Raw genomic sequence first — 4,415 nt, forward strand, 5'->3', positions numbered from 1 at the left:
CCCCCCCTCACCCACCCCCCCACCCCCAAAAAAAATTTAAGTTTATTTTTAAAAAATATTTTCAATTTCAAAAATTATTTTCTACTCTAATAAAAATTAAAGATATTTCTCAAAAATATTTTTTATTCATAAATCAAACACTAAAAATCTTTTCTGGAAAATATTTTCTACTCACCAACCAAACATGAGAAAACAAGTCAAAAATCAATTTGTTTTCCAGGAAAGCATTTTCTAGGAAAACATTTTCCTTCCTCATATTTGGTTGGCTTAAATATTTTGAAATTTTTTTCAAATCAACTTATTTTCCTCAAATTCAAAGAAACTAACTTCCCTAAAAATAATAAGAAAAACATTATCCAAAATCATTTTGAACCTCACACCTCAACTTTTCATCCTAATTTAACCAATACTAATCATATATCTGACTACTATACCGATTATCAATTCGACACCCGAGTCTCGACCTCGGTTCGAGACTCAACTCTTGAGTTTCATATTGAGTCAAGATCGAATTTTGAGTTAGAATTAGAGGTCAAATTTTGGGTCGAGTGTCAGAGTTGGATCTCGAGTCAGGTGTCAGGTCAGGTTTGGGTCTCCGGTCTCATGTCAGGGTCAAGTCTCGGTCGGGGTAAGGCTTGGAACTCAGGTCAGGGCTGGTGTTAGGTATCGAGGCCGGGTGTTGGTTCGGGTTCCAAGATTGGATCTTGGATCGGGATCAGGTCTTAGGCCTAGTCTAAGGTTGAATGTCAGGGTTGAAGTTGGGTCTCGGGAAGAGTTTCAAGTTGGGTGTTTGAGGTCGAGTTTTGATCTCGGGTCGGGGTCAGATGTGGGTCTCGATTAGGGTTGAGTCTCGAGTTGGGTGACAGATTCAGGTCTCGAATCGGGATCGATATCGGAGTCGGGGTATGAGGTTGAATCTTGAGTCAGAGTCGTGTTCGGTTCTCAGATCTCGAATCACAGTCATATCTCGAGTCGAGAGTTGGGTTCAGGTCTCAGATCACTCAGATCAGTGTCGGGGTCAGGTTTCAAGGTCGGGTCGGGTCTCGTGTTGAAATCATTTTCAATTTTCGGGTCTCTCGTTGGGTCAAGTTGGGTGGCAGGGTCGAATTCTATTACAAAAGTTGGATCTTAAGTAAGATGTAGGGGTTGGGAGTGTGGGTTGGGTCTCCAATCGATGTCAAGTCGAGGTCAGGTCTCGGGTCAGGTTCAGGATTAAGTGTCAGGATCATATTCATGTTCGAATGTTGGGTCTCTAGCAGGGTTTGGATCTTGGGATCATGTCTTAATTCGGGTCATGGTCAAGGTTGGGTTCCAGTTTAAATGTCGGATACCGTGTCAGAAGTAGGGTTTAGATTTTGGATCGGGTGTCTGGGTCAAGTGTCAGATCGACTATTGGGGTTGATTTTCAAGTCAAAGGCCATTTTTCTAAAAAGTATTTTCTACTCTCTACCCAAAAAAAGAAGATATTTTCTAAAAAATATTTTTTATTCATCAATTATGCACTAAAATATTTTTCACTTACCACTAAATATGAGAAAATAAGTAGAAACCAATTTATTTTCCAAAAAAAATATTTTCCTCCGTACCAAACACACCCGAAATGCCTACCTTTTCAATAATAGTGAGCGGGCAAGTGGACATTCAAGCAAAACAACCAACAACCACATCTAATATCCGCAACAATAACAATAACATGTGTATGCAAAAACTTATCTCCACCCTACTATTACTACTTCTTTGAAACTACAACATTTTCGTTAAAATACACTTGCGTGTATTATATCTAATCTAATACATAAAATAAGAAATTCCGTGGAGGCAGTAGAGTCTGACACCATTTGCATTAATAATTCAAAAACATTAATTAAAAAATTAAAGAAGATACGTGAACAGACAAGATCACAAGAAAGACGCAGATCGATCTGTTTAAACTTTTGTGTTGAATGAAGAGAGATTTAAAAATAAATGAAAACCTTGCTCACTTCATTATAAATCAAGATAAAAGCAACCTAATTGAGCCAAGCAAATTATCGGAAGAGGAGAAAAATGGAGTACGTGAACATTTTGGTAGGAGTTTTATTCGCTTTTTTTTTGGTGCGTGGAGTTGTTATTTCACTTAGAAGAAGAAGCAAAAGAGTTGCACCAGGTCCATTCCCTCTGCCTATTATTGGAAATCTTCACTTGCTTGGTCATAAACCACAAATATCACTTGCTCAACTGGCAAAAAAAATATGGTCCAATTATGAATCTGAAACTGGGGCAAATAAACACAGTCGTCATTTCTTCATCAATCTTGGCTAAAGAAGTAATGCAAAAGCAAGATTTATCCTTTTCCAATAGGTTTGCTCCAGACGCACTTGGTGCCTGCAATCAATCTGATTTCTCTGTTGTATGGTTATCTGTCAACAACTCACAGTGGAGAACGCTTCGTAAGATTATGAACTCTCACATCTTCTCTGGCAACAAGCTGGATGCTAATAAGCATCTCAGGACAAAAAAGATCGAGGAGTTGATTGATTATTGTCACAAGATTGGCAAAATTGTGAAGCAGTGGATATTGGCAGAGCAGCTTTTAGAACTTCCTTAAATTTGTTGTCCAACACTATTTTCTCTAAAGATTTGACTGATCCATTATCTGATTCTGATAAGGAATTTAAGGAATTGGTGTGGAATATCATGGCTGAGGCTGGTAAACCCAATTTGGTGGATTTTTTCCCCTTTTTAAAAAAGATTGATCCACAAGGCATAAGGCGGCGCTTGACAAATCATTTTAGCAAGGTTCTTCAACTTATGAGTGGTTTGATTGATGAGCGGTTAAAGGAAAGGGAAATGGGAAATCAAGAAAATGTTGATGTGTTAGATGCCCTTCTCAGCATTAGCCCTGAAGAATCATATCGAGCATCTGTATCTGGTTAACTATCTTATCTTTAATATATTTTCAACAAGTAGCATGTGATGGAACGTTTTACTAGATTATATGATCTTACACTAGTAAGTTTTGCAGGACTTGTTTGTAGCAGGGACAGATACGACATCAAATACATTGGAGTGGGCAATGGCAGAACTACTTAAGAATCCACATACTTTGGAGAAAGCACAAAAAGAACTTGCACAAGTAATTGGCAGAGGCAAACTAGTAGATGAAGCCGATGTTGCACACTTAACTTACTTGCAATGCATCGTGAAAGAAGCCTTACGATTACACCCACCGGTTTCTTTATTAATTCCTCGCAAAGTGGAGGAAGATGTTGAGCTTTGTGGCTATACTGTTCCAAAAGGCTCACAAGTTTTAGTGAACGTATGGGCAAATTGGGCGCGACTCTGGTATATGGGAGAACCCTTTGGACTTTAAGCCAGAGAGGTTTTGGGAGTCAGAAATAGACGTTAGAGGTCGGGATTTTGAGCTGATTCCATTTGGTGCTGGTCGAAGAATTTACCCTGGATTGCCTTTGGCTATCAGCATAATTCCAGTCGCGCTAGGTTCATTGATTAATACATTTAATTGGAAGCTACATGGTGGAATTGCACCAAATGATTTGGACATGGATGAGAAGTTTGGTATTACATTGGCGAAAGCTCAACCTCTGCTAGCTATCCCAACACCAGTGTAGTTATAAGGATAGACTAATTAAGGTTTAAAGTTGAGCAAACTAGATTACTAAAGTGTTCCTTTTACCATCCAGCCTGACTAAGTTAGTGGTGGAGTGGAAGTGTTCAACTACTCGAGCAAGTCTCGCGTGTTGTTTGAATTTGGGTTGTCAAAAGGCTACGTTATTCTATTTGTAGAATCTATCTATGCTTGTGTATCTTTGAAGATAAGACCAACTCTCTGGGATTTAATAATTTCTTGGTGAAACTAATACTTCCTATGTCTCAATTTATTTGATATATTTCGGATTTCGAGATTCAAACAAGTCTATCTTTGATAGTAAATTTTTCATAGATCTTTTAAATATTTTGAATTATCAATTATTGTGATTTATAGTATTTTTTACATAGTATACAAATATATAAATTTCATTTTAAAAAATTTGAAGATTCCATGAGCAAATTTTTGATCAAATTTAAATTGTTTGACTCTCAAAAAACGAAATGTGTCACATAAATTGGGACAAAAGGAATAAGATATTCATTTCCTTGGCATTAGACCGTGTTTATTTTTCCTTTTTGGCCCCTCTCCATGATATAATCTTAATTCCAGGTGGAATTAATGATGATAAATTAGGACTAATCTAGTATATAATAAAGGAGAAATATAGATAAGATGATATAGAACTTCTCTATTGTCTTTATTTGCATGAGAAAATTTTGCAAATAGCCACTATAATAAACTTAATTAGGCTCCTTAGCTATAGTTTGCATATTTACGGGATGTAGCTATAGTTTAAGTTGTTATGGGCAACCAAAAAAAAAGT

At 37.1% G+C, this 4,415-nt stretch overlaps 1 pseudogene; it reads left to right on the forward strand.

Annotated features, from left to right (window-relative positions):
* Positions 1 to 1,967: 1,967 nt before the first annotated feature.
* LOC125852557 (geraniol 8-hydroxylase-like) lies at positions 1,968 to 3,611 on the forward strand (annotated as a pseudogene).
* The last annotated feature ends 804 nt before the right edge of the window (positions 3,612 to 4,415 follow it).

The sequence above is a fragment of the Solanum stenotomum genome, unplaced genomic scaffold (assembly GCF_019186545.1).
Source record: "Solanum stenotomum isolate F172 unplaced genomic scaffold, ASM1918654v1 scaffold37045, whole genome shotgun sequence".
In the NCBI taxonomy this organism is placed as follows: Eukaryota; Viridiplantae; Streptophyta; class Magnoliopsida; order Solanales; family Solanaceae; genus Solanum; species Solanum stenotomum.